At 47.7% G+C, this 13,002-nt stretch overlaps 1 protein-coding gene across 2 annotated transcripts in view; it reads right to left on the reverse strand.

The window, feature by feature from the left end:
* The window catches only part of CACNG2 (calcium voltage-gated channel auxiliary subunit gamma 2), a 52,780-nt gene that overhangs the window by 38,442 nt on the left and 1,336 nt on the right, over positions 1-13,002 (reverse strand). The window lies entirely within an intron of this gene.

Genomic DNA, 13,002 nt, shown 5'->3' on the forward strand with positions numbered 1-13,002 from the left:
CCTTCTGGCTGAACATTTCTCAAGCACTTGGAGACGTGTCTGGACTAAGTTCCCTTACAGAACTCCAAATAATACAGCACCCCTCCCATAGGAACAGAATGAGATGTGATCGTTCATTCCTTTCAGACCACCTGTGGTCACCAAGTACGGGGGAAACCCCCTCCAACAACATAGGCATGCCTCTATGGGGATACAGGAATTAAATTTGGATTGAGAGCTGAGGCAGGCTCTCACTGTAAGTCTCCATGGCACAATGTAATGTGACCTTGCATGGGTCTTGGAAGCAGCACACCTGAGTAAGCACTGCATCCTGACAGCTCTCAGACACAGCGCTAATTTGTCTGTGCAGAGCACCATGCCTGAGTAGCCATTAGGGCTTGAAATACCTAAGCTAGCTTGCTTAGACTTATTCAGGTATCTCCTTCTGGCACTGCCTGATGGTGGGCAGACGTGCCCTGTTCTCCAGTCTGCTCTGCCTGGAGAAGGAGATGAAGTCAGTTCTAGGTGTAATACCTTCTTACTGATGTCAAAAGTAACAATGCAGAAACAAGTTCTACACGTTTGCTCTCTTCTGCTTTGCTGCCTTTCATATGTCATTTGTCAGCTTAGATTGTCACTTCTTTGATGTAGGGACAACAGCTTTTGTGTATGCAGTGTGTCTAGCATAAAGGTGTTTCCACCCTATGTGAAGCATTTTAGTTCAGCTGCAATGGTGCAATGGCAGTAAAAGGTGAAAGACCCCGAACCCCTCTGCCGAGGAGCAGCAGCCAGAGAGGAGCATTGAGTTTCGGTTCCCCTGCTTTACCGAAGATAATCTGGACAAACCATGGGTTCTCTGCCATGAAAACTGTACCCTAGACCTCCCGAAGAAGGACAAATTAATGTGCTTACAACTGTGAGAGCACCAGAGAGCCTCAGAGTAGGAGGTGGCCATGTCTGCCTGAAGTTGCCTACATAAATAAATTTCTTGGTGTCACCAAGTCGGGACAAAAATTTTATACTTCAGCTCCTTTGATTCTTCCTCTCTCCAATTTTCCTTTGTCAGACTTTACCACACGGAGCTGCAACCACTGGTCACGCTTCCCAAATTGCTGCAGATCCATGGTTGGTTGGTTTGTGTGATTGATCCTGCTCTGTCTATGTGTGTCTAAAGCCTTCTTTCTCCTGTAGGCTGGAGAAGGGGGGAGAGGGAGAAAAGGCCTTTAGGGGTGGCAGATGCTAGCATCAGACAGGTGAAAATCTGTTCCATTCCACAAGGCAGAGAAGATGCATGAGGAGGTCTGTCTCTCCATCCATCAGCTCCAGCTGATATTCCTGCTGCTCTCAGCAATTCAAGTCTCTCCTACCTCTGAGTCCCAGGGTTTCTCCTGACTCACTCTCCTCTTTCAGACCATATTTCTCAATTATATCCTTACAGCTCTCACACTGCATTCCTGTCACCACCTCCCTATGCCATGCAATGGCCAAGTCTTGGATCCCCTCTTGCCTTTCCTTCTGTCTGGCTGTGCTTTCCAGACCCTTCCAGCCGCAACTGTCCCTCTGTTTCCAGCACACAAAAAGATGTTTTCCTCCACAGCTGAATCAGTCTATTCCCAGAAACAACCTGTCCCTCAGTTTCTGCAAAAGAATATCAATCCTCCCTGGCCCTGGTGCCTTTACATCCTCACAGTGTTCTTTCTCGCAGTCTTGCTTTGCTCTGAATGCTTTCCCCCTTGCTGTTCCTGTAAATGTGGGCCAAGCTGTAATGATGCAGCACACAGAAAAACACCTTTCTCCTGTGATCTTAGACAGCCCCTGGAATTAATTCCTGGAAAGCTGTTCTTGGCCTTTTTGAGTTATGCTTTCCTGTGAACACACGGACAAAGTGGTGACTGAAGAGGGGAAGAGTAGAGTGATGATTGGGGAAGAGTGGTGCAATGATTAGGTGGCCACCTGAAATTTAGGAAAATTGTCAGTCCTGTGCCTTTCCTGTGTGCTGTGCTGCTGTTTGCATTGCAGTTCTCTCAGCAGGGTCGACATATTAGCTTCTCTGTTGCTCCCTTTCCCAGCAGCAAAACAGCTGCACTGCTCTGCTCTGCTCTTGGCAGTTGTTTCCTTTGAGACTACTGAGAACAGTTGCAATGGAGGTGTCTCAGCTGGAGGACACTGGACAACATTCATCTCCAATTAGTCTCCAACACCAAGCCTGTTCACTGCTTCTCTGTTACCCCAAACCCTTGCAGTTCATGAGAGACCCTGTCATCTTCCCTGGTTTCCTCCCACACCTCCTATGGAACTTTTCTGTGAATTCTCCCTTCCTTGAAAGGAATACATGGCTCCTACTTTAGGGGATACAAGGTGAGCAGGAGGGGTTTAAACAACTCCTTGACTGGAAAATTTAGGGGTCTAGACCACTGTGCAACCCCTCCCAGCCTGGAAGACATGAAGAAACCTAGCCCTGGTTATTTCTTGAGGGAGCAGCTACATGTCTCCACGTCTGTTATTTTACACGTCAACTTACAATTTCTCTTTGTGCTGCATATGCTGAGAGGATAGGGCTCCAGGCAGGCAAATTGTTTGAAGAATATCTGTGACAGAGGCTTCTACACCAAACTGTAGCAGCCTCCTGTCCCAAAGGTATACAGTACAGGGGTGCTCTGAAGCAAGTTGGAGGAGATAGGAACCTGGAGATAGGTATTCCTGGACTTTTCCTCTCCCCTGGCTGCATTTCCACAGTGTGTTGGGGATCTCTGTCTCTCACTCCGTTGCCTCCTCTGGACACCAGCCCCTCTTGCTGTCCCCAAAATACTCCAAGCCAGCTCTTCATCCTGCCTACCTTGGCCAAGTATGAGCTCCCAAATGCAGGGAAACCATTCATCTTGTGGTTGCGTCATTCAGTAAAACTTCATAGTTGCTTCAATCTATTCCCTGTACTTTATTTCACCTCTCAAGCACCATTCCTATTCTTTGAATATTTTATTTCTGTCTCCCCCACCCACTTTCACGTGAGATGACATTCTTTTCTGCTTGAGTCCTTTCAAGCGCCACTGATCTTGAAGCTCCCCAATTACAACCACTTTTCTTCTGATGGTGACACCTTAAGAGACAACAGCAGCTGCCTATAAAGGGCCTCTGCCATCTGTTTCCTCTGCCACTTCTTTGAGACAGCTCTAGCTATATACAGAAAAATATTTATCACAGTTCATTCACTCCCTCACTCAAAAATGAGCAAGAGAAAAATGTCTTCTTTCATGATTCTGCCACTGCCCTTCAAAAACCCATGACCCTCAGCCTAAGGAAAAGGGCAACGTTTGTATCTAAAAGGAATCACTAGAAATTCTTGATGATTGAACCCTTGAGACCCTGTACTCAGAAGGCAATTCTGGGGGGCATCTGCATTTGGAAGTGACTCCTCATGGCTGTCTGAAAGGCAAAAGTCAGAGCCAGGCCACTTCATCTCAACCATCAAGCCTTCATATTGACCGTATCTGAAAGGAGATGCACAAGTAGCATGTGTGCGTGCACACACACACACACACACACACACACACTCTTAGTTGTCAATCCTTTTCCACCGCCTCTCCACAGAGGTTGAATGGGATAGGATCATGGAGAGTAGTTCTTACCCAGGCTAGAGGACCATGGGCTAGAAATGTAAAGGGAAGAGAAAAAATGTCGTCAGGGTGAGGGCTGGGAAAGAAAATGGCAGATGTGAGACGTGGAGGAAAAGGGAAGAAAAGGAGAAACAGCAAAATCTGAAGGGGACTTGTGGAGAGAATGAAACAAAATTGAAACCAAGAATGAAAAAATATATGAAACTAACAAAGAAAAGTATTAGGCAACATTTTCAGGAGGAAATAAAGCTCCATGAACAGGTTCTCAGAAATTTACTGGTTACAGTGGACAGGTCACAGTAAGGTTGCGGGAGTCAGCAAATAAGGTTGGATCAAAAGTGGTTTGCTTGACAGTGCTTCATCTATGATACTGAACGAACATGATCGTAAACCTGGGAAATATTCAGTGTTCAAGCGTGATCCATTACACTGCAGCTACACTGGTGGTATAAACAAGACCTGAAGAAAGAGAGAAGTTCTCTGAGTGATAGCAAATTTAAGAATGAAATGTAGTTATGAAGCAGTGGGTGGAGAAAAATAAAATAGGCACTAAAAAAAAATCATGTTCAGAGGGAGTATGAGAACTGAGAAATAGGAAGAAAAAAATCAGAAAGGGATAGAAAATCCAGGGGACGGAGGTGGGTAGTGTTATTCTTTATTTGACAGAATGTATACTTTATACAACAAGCTAAATCAGAAATTTATAGTTGTTTGCTTCCAGCAAAACACACATTGGAAAAATTCCTACCCATGGATAGGGTGACATTGGATTCTCGAGTTTTTGTATACCATCCCCATTTTCTGTTTTCACGGCTAGTAGGTAGGAGTATATGCTCTGGGGGAATAGGTGCTGCAGGATAAAGTCCATATGCTTCTCTGGGGAGTTATAGATTTGATAGGAAGCTAGTATAAAAACTTCAGCGGCCTATGCCACAGAAACAGAAGCAGATTTCACCTATCCTGCAGGGCTTGTTATGAAAACTCTGATTGTGTAGTTTGGAATTTTATGGGAGAGATTTCCTGTAACACAAAGAGGATAAATAGGGCTGGGAGACAGAAAGTTGTCAGTAAATAAAAGAGATTCAATGAAAGATAGAAATGCAGAAAGAAGAAAAAGAGAAAGGTGAATGCCAGGGAGATCATGGTCATCTCTGCCACTTTACAGGCTCACTGATCCAAGGTGAGGAGTCTGTAAGAGGATTTTTGCACCACAGGGAGGGCAGCCAGGTTGAATTTTTCTAATGAGGGTGAAAGATAATGAAAACAGAAGTAGTTAAAAAGAAAACTGCCGGACTGAGTGAACAGCTGGCATAAACAAGTGCAGAATCTCATTAACTTTGGGGCTGTTGCATCCACTCACTCTGGAAGTTAATTTAGCCCCTGGTTTGTCGGGTATGGCACTGACAATGTGAGGACACACAGTGACCTTGGGGGCATGGATGTTTAAAGCATGCACAGCCCTTCCTCGGCCTCATTGTCCCCTTGTCTACACAGACATCGTAAGTAACATGGCTCCATCCAAGTCAGTGGGGTTGCATCAGTGCAAATGAGGGGAGAATCAGGCCTTCATCTCTTGTGCATAGAAACACTACAGTACTGTACGTCATCAGACGCCAGTTCAGTAATCATTTCCACAGATACAAGAGAAAAGAGACAACCTCGTTTCTAATTTAGTCATGATAGCATCAAAGAGACCCAAAGCCTATTGCTTTCTGGGAAGCAGGGACTTCAACAATAATAATTCTTCGCATATATATAGCACCTTCATTGCTAACTACTTACTTTATACCCTGGGGTGTGAAGAAAAAGGAGTCCACTTAATTCCATATGCTTTTAATTGCTCTCTATCCCAGATCCTTTCCTAGAAAAATATGATAGAAATACCTAAACTCGCTGTTAATTTGTAAAATTAGGGCAGTCATTGACACCAGCAAAAACGCAGGCCTAGTTTGCATCTTCTATTGCAACTTCACAGCATAGCATCTCGAAACAAAAGAAATGCCAGACTAAGTAAATATGAGCTCCATTTAATCCCTGACAAATGTTTCAGGGAAGAGGCAAGAACCACATGGCAGTCAGATAGGGGATAGACTGCCCTTGTGAAATGTTATCCTCGTTTTTATGGCGACTGGCTTAATTGCTGAATTACAAAACACCCAAAATGCTGTTCACATCCATTAGGAGGACGCTTAATTTTCGTGAACTCTGTTGTAAATGCCCACTTGCTTGCTAAATGTTGTTAAAATCTTGGCCACGGGAGCTCCGGTGGCAATGAGCTCCACAGCCCTGATACGCATCAAATGAGAAAGCTTTAACTGGGTCTCCGGTGACTCACGTCAGGTCCTCTTGTCTGTGTGTTACAAAATGGGGAAATCAAGAGCTACTGATCCATCTTCTCTAGCCCATTCATTATTCAATACAATCCAATCACTTTCCCTCTCGTTCACCTCCTTTTCCAGACAAACGTATCTAGTCTCGCAGGCTGCCTTCGTACACACGGTCTTTCCTACTCCTCCATGTCTCTGTTCCCCCTTTTATGAACCCTCTTCTGATTTTGCAGACCCCACCTTGGATGGCCTGTGCTCCTGCACTCTCTGCTAACCCCCCCTGCTCTATTCCTTACACCTGGGGACTTGCTGGTGGTGGGTTTTCCATCTACAGTCGGCCAATAACAGCAATATCCTTGTTTATGACATCCAGTGAGCCGTCGTGGTTCATGTAGAGCCCTGCGTGGTATGCAATCCCCCTTTTCCCACTAGCCAGTGGTACCCTCTGACCTGACTCACTGAGGTTCGTTCAGCTGATCATCGAGATCCACTGGGCCTGGAGACCCCATCCCCATTCACCTCACCCCCTGAAGCATTCCTGAGAATCTCAGAGGAAATCATCCCCCTGTAAACAGCTTGAAAAGGATGACTGTTTGCTGAGACACTTCTTCCTGACAACCGAAGATCCCTCACTGTAGTGCACAACAACTGCCCCAGGGTTATGGCTACAGAGACCCTTATTTTCCATTTGGATCCTGGCCTGATCCATGTCTGAGGGTTGCCAGGGAGGGCATTTAGGGCTGCCGTGAGCTCCTTCCAGCCCAATTGCTCGCTGCATGCAGATGAGCCAGCTCATCAGCTGAGCTGCCAGTGAGCCCTCCGGCCACGGGAGGTTGGAGGCAGCAAAGTGGAGGGATGTTGGCTTGACCACAGGCAACGAGCTATGAGGGGAGCAGAAGGAGAAGCTTGGGTCTCACCCCTCTCAGACATAGCCGGGCTGCCCTGGGGGCAAGAGAAGACGATGACAGCAACTGGTGTTAGTTATACACTGATTCGAGGAGGGGGGCGAAACTGGCCAGAGAAAGAAGAAGGGAGAGAGCTGGAGAGGGGTTGGGAAACAGTTGCTTGAGAGAATAGAGGCAGCACAGCTCCAAAAGGATAGGGTCCTTCAGCTGAGGGGAATGACTGTATGCGAGATGGGGGAAAGCCAAGGGGAAGCGATGGAACGGAGAGGAGGAAAGAGGACAAAGAGATGAGACAGCAGGAGCAAAGGGGAGAGAAAGCAAGGACAAGGTAATGTAACAGAGGAAACAGCAAGGGGGATGGGCCTCGGAGAACTTGGAGAGAAACAGGGAGAAATAATGAAGGAGAAGCTGCTTTTGAGAGAAAGCACAGAAGAGACCTGAAGATGAAAGGGAAAAATAAAGAGGAAAAACAGGGGAGGGAAACAAGAACAAATTAAAATGGAGATGAATAGAATGAGTCAAAGATGGAGGTCGAGGAAAAATCTGGGGTCATGCAGGTGAGGGAAAAATAACTTTTAGGTGTATTTAATTTACAATACGTTCTGCGTATGCCTGACCTGTTCTGCGCTCTGTGTTTCTCCTGCCAGGTAGCTGTTGCCCTGGGATGGGGGCTGTGAGGGGAGGAGATGGAGCAAGATCCGTGCTGCCAGCCCATTCCCCTGACAGCAGCCCCCTTCCCTCCCCAAGAGCCCCCTGCAAGGGGGAAGGTTTCGTGCCCGTGAAAAGCAGCAGCAGCACGTCCCCTGACACCGAGCACAATATGGAAGGGAGAAGCAGTGCAGGATGGAGCAGCGAGGGCTCCCCCTGGGATAAACCGGGTATGCTTGATTGAGAATCTGCTCTTAAAACAGGGGCAAGGGGCAGATCCATCTGAGAGCCTGAAATGTTCCCTGCTCCCCCTGGCAACCTCCTCGCTACTGCTTTTAAATTAAATAAATATGGAAATTCTGCTGTCAAACCTCAGTGGTCCTCCTCCCCCAAAACTCTTGCTTAGATCATACCAAACCGCAGCGAAGTGAGACGAGGGCTCAGAGGGCTGCATGGGGAAAGGCATGGGTTAAAAGGGAACCCTTGGATAGGAATAGCTCCTGGTCTCCCTGGCAAAGAGACATTTGTTCTAGCTCTGTGTAATTTCTTTATACATTACTGCTGCCACACTGCATTTCCATGTCCCTCCCACTGCATTTCGCTCTCACTCTCTTCAGCAAGGCAATTGCTGGTGCATTTCAGGACAATATTAACCCATTCCTCTTTCTCTGCCAGTAGGAGGATTCATAATTTAAAAGCAATTTACAAGTCAGTTCTAGCAACTCACTGGTGAGGAAGCATATTTCCTTGTCAAACCTTACAACAGAATTGAGCTTGCAGGTCTCAGCCCCTCAAATCCCTACCTTCTTGGTGACTTAGAGTCAGGTGTGAATTTAAGATGTGAGGAGAACCAAACCCACCCAAATCTGGGATCCTGAGTAATTCTCCCTCACTATCTGCCACCCCACTTTTTTGAATCCTTTGTTTTCCTCTTCATCCAAGGCCTGTCCAGCTCTGCATCCTCCTTCTCCCCAGCAGATACAATGCCAGCAGCAATCAGCTATGTGCCGGGCCATTGCCTCCTGCTGCATCTCAGGTCTGTGCTAGGCTCCTCCTTGTCCTGAACTGCAAAGACATGGAGACCCTGACTTAATCTACTGCTATTTTCACTGCGTGTCCAGAAAAGCCCCTGGATTAGGACAGCAAGAGTCAGGGGAAAGGATCCCGATAGATTTGTGGATCCTTGGAAGTAGGATGGCAGGCAATTCCGCAGTGCAAAAACAGGGATGTTGACAGAAATGAAGGGTGAAAGAAAGGAAGTCAGGAAAGGTAAGAGGGAAGATAACGAAAAAAAAAAAAAAAAAACGTTCATCAGACGGGTGTGAAAGGAAAGAGGTGACCCAGGAGCAAACAGCGGTGGGAGAAGGCAGCACGAGGAGGCAATGCAGCGCCAGAATTGTCTGGCAGGAACTTGTCCACTGCCTGTGCCCTGCCTCACTTTGCTGTCAGCTCTTCATTTTTGCCAACACTGAAACTGCACTTAACTCTCATGCGCTGTTCAGATATAACAGGCTGGAAAGGGAACAGATCAGCTCATTAATTTTCCTTGGGAAGGGTCTCTAGGCAGGAATTATTTTCTGCACCAACATCCATTCAATTACTTGCCTTCACACCAGTCAGATCTACAGGGATGTCTAACCCCATGCGCATCACTCATGCCTGCCTGCCCTGGACTCTTCTCTCCCTCCTCCTCAGTATAAAAGCCTCCCAGACCTATCCCTTTCCTAATAATAATGACAACATGACAAAACCAATAACCTACGGATATAAAATACATTTCATTTGCTTGCTTCATAAGACCCCGATAAGACATCGTCGCTCACTTTTTGAGATCCTTTAGGAGATCTACAGGAGCTAATGAAAGAATTAGACAAGGCATCACTCATAATAAAAAGTGGTTTTAAAGCATTCGGTGCCAAGAAGGAATTAAACTGAAAGATCTGCAGCCATTTCAAAGTTGTAAGAGGCGCAGTATCCATGTGTGGTATGAGCTTGCAGATCTCAATTGCTTGGTGTGCGTGTGTGTTTTGTGCCTACGCAGTTAAAGGGCTGAGAAAGGCCGTTTTTCTTGCAGGGCAAAGATTTTTGAATGGCCCAGGGACATATCTGGGCAACCCCAAAGTCCGAGAAAGAATTATCTCAAGGAAGATTAGGAAAAAAGTCAAAAGTGTGATCTGCACTAATGTGAACCGACATCACCTTTCTGCTTTAGCCCCACCATGGAGCAGGGGCTCACTGTAGGACACAAGAAAGGGAGGAAAGATATCTCAATAGAGGAGGAACATCCCAAATGACACTCCTCTTTGGAGCAATACAAAGATCTGAAAATGCTGACCGAAAGTCCACTGTGGGGAACAGAAGGACTGAAGAGAAGGGAATACGAAATTTAAAAGCCTGGGGACCAAATTCTCTAAGAGGAACTTGCAATTCTGACAGCAGTGTATCTGTGTGTAGAGCCTGAGACTGAGTACCCCTGTCCGTTTTTCCTACTGGATATCTTGGCCAAGAAGAGAAAAGACAATTTAGCACAATATTTTGAACACCAGGAGTCCACCATTTCTGACAGCCTATGGTGTTGACTAATGCCAGAGTCCCCCACTTCCCCAGAAATGAAGGCAACCTCATCAGAGGCTTCCTACCAGTAGTAGGAGGCAGTTTGGGCTCCTTCTTTGATGATTTTCCTGTTACAAAGCCTCCTGACTTCCTCTTCACTACCTCCCCTCACCCTATAGATCTGCCCTGACACCCACCCCAGGCAGCAGGAACGTGGCTATCCCACACCCTTTGTCAGGTGCCTTTGCCACACTGTGGACAGGGTGTGAGCAGAGACCAAGGGTTTGGCCCCTTTTACAGCCTCCTGGGACCGAGCCCTTCCCTCCACAAATCTGCCCACCCTCTGCATCATTGGGGAAAGGAGCCTTCGCTTCACCCTTCTCCCTCCCACTCACCAGCAGGCAGCTTTCACCAGGGAGAGCAAGTCAACCAGGGACGCCTTTCTGATTTCTGCTGCCGAGAAATAAAGATAACCCCCTCTAAGGTGATGAGACGTGTCAATAAGAGGCCTGCCGTCTAGGGGCTGGTGGGGATATTTGGCTGGGCTGTCCTGGGAGCAGGAGGGTGCCAGCCCCCAGCCCGTGCAGGCTGTGGGGCTGCAGGAAGCCGAGCAGAGGCATTTCGGCAGCAGCCGGTGCCGGACCTGAACTGTGCTACCCCGTGAGGCAAACCTGTGCCCAGGGCCCGTTTGGCATGTGGCTGTAGGGCTGGTTTTGCCTCCTGCCGAGATGCCCTTGCTACGGAGCCTTTCTCCAAGTTTTGGTGCAACCTGTGCCCTCGGGTTAGGGACTCGGAGCTGAGCTCAAGCCCTGGGTGGTGCATTGCACCCTCCTACCCGGATTGTCACTTCTGCCCAGCATCTGGGGGCCGGGGGAATGGACCAGCCCAACCCTCACACAGCTGGGGCGAGCGAGAGCACCCTGCCAGGGCCGTGCAGCTTGCGCTCAGGCTGCATTTCACACCCCTCATGCAGGGCTGCGGTTTGAGACTGCTGGAGAGCATCAACGGGGAGGGCAGGGGGACTGGGCTGGGGGGGGCCGGGGGAACTTCAGAGGTTTTAATTGGAAACAACCTGGCACTTTTCTTTGCCATGCAAGCCACTTCTCCACAGTGCCTGTGGGGTCCTGTCAGACGTAAAGGAGAAGGAGCCCCGAGCTCCTCCGATCTGACAAACCTCACCCGCCCCTTCCTCCTCCCCCTCAGACCGCGTCCCTCTGGGTACAGCTCTGTGGGCAGATAGACATGATCTGAATTCACTGCCTCTCCCGGCCGGGGTCCTCATACCTCCTGTCTCCACCCCAGCCTCCCTCCACCCTCCAGCTTGGTGACATGGCTCAGGAAGGGAGTTCTTCCCCGCAGCCTCCCTTCCCCGCATGGCTTTGCATTTGGGCTTCCTTTTTTTTTTTTTTTTTTCCTTCCCTTCCCTCTCTCATTAATTTTTAATTAAGGACATGTCTCCTTCCCCAGTTGTAATGAATAGGTGTTTGAAAGGCTTTTCATTTTTTATTAATATATACCTCTATATATTTATCTATTTGGAGGAAATGCGTGCGTGTGTGTGAGCGACTGTGTTTAAAATATCCCCCATTAATTTACTGCTATTGATTTTCTGGCATGGAGACAGCATATAGTATTCAGCATAGAGCTCCTCTGCAGGATATGTTAAAAGGCAGCAGTTTGGGTTGACAAAGGGCACTAAATGCAGTATGCGTCAAATAGACCATCGCTCAATGAAGTCACTTAGCTATTCAAAACATGTCCAGCCATCACTCAACCGTTTGCACCAAGAACAGGGGGGAAATTCGCGCTTCTTCCCGGACACAACCATTTCCAAACACAGCTTTAGCTCGCTGTGGTGAGAGACATCAGGACGTACATAGTTTATTCCCCCCTCCCCCCTGCCTTCCATCTCCCAGTGCTTGTCTTAGAAAACCAGTTCTGCGGTACCCACTCCCCGTTCTCCCCCTTCGGGGAGCTCCAGGCACACCCAGCTCTGGCGGACACCGACAGACACAGGCGTTATCCCTGGATGTCCATAAACCCCCGGCAGCCCACCCTCGGGCTGGGAGCTGATTCATAAACAGGGCTTTTACAATGGGCTGTAATGTGCACTCTTGTGCTCTCGCTCTCTCCTTCTCGCTATGTGTGTAACATAAGCCATGCATTTACATCGGTTGCCCCTATCCCTCCAGCACGGGCTGAAGACCACCTCCCCAGCCCACACGTACGCCAATAGCAGTACTGAGCAACACATATTTAAAAGCGAATCACTGGCCCCTCTTTTCTTTCCCCCTCCCTTAGGAACGTCTGATTCCAGAAGTTGGCTGCGGCGGTGTCTCTTCTGCCATCAGACATGTCACTGAGTTGCTGTTCAGTTTCACCACATCAGACTTAGGCTGATTTTTCTATTCAGAGACTTGTTTATTTTTAGCCTTTACCATAAACCTCAAAAAAGGAAAAAAAAAAAAAAAAAAAAAATAAAGCCCCAAACAAAAACCTACCCCCCAAAACCAAACAAACAGGGGAAAAATCTGAGCCCCAAACCAAACCAGTCAGTCGCCAACTAGACCCCTCTGCACCCAGCCCAGTGAGATGTCGTTGCTTATAGACATTACGAAATGCTCTGAACTCTGCTCGAGATGATTGGAAGTGTTAGATTTACTGTACAAGACATTTTGGACACAACAGGGTTGCTTCCCTTTCTCTCTTTTTCCCTCCTGAAGTGAACTCATAATTGTATCCCAAGTGCTTTGCAGTCACCCCCTTCTCACATCGCCCCTCACTCCCAGTCTTGTCTTTGCAAATAAGCTTTTTGTAAAGAGAGCAATTATTTCACTCTGTGGTTACAGCCGGAGCACAGCAATAATACAGCATTTTGGCATTGCTTTCCCAGGCAATACAAACAAGCTGAAGACAGGCAGACCACACAGTTGTTTTTTGAAAGGGTCTCTTGGTGTTTTTGCAACACACACATTA

The sequence above is a fragment of the Tyto alba genome, unplaced genomic scaffold (genome assembly GCF_018691265.1).
Source record: "Tyto alba isolate M040663 unplaced genomic scaffold, T.alba_DEE_v4.0 Super-Scaffold_2, whole genome shotgun sequence".
NCBI lineage: Eukaryota > Metazoa > Chordata > Aves > Strigiformes > Tytonidae > Tyto > Tyto alba.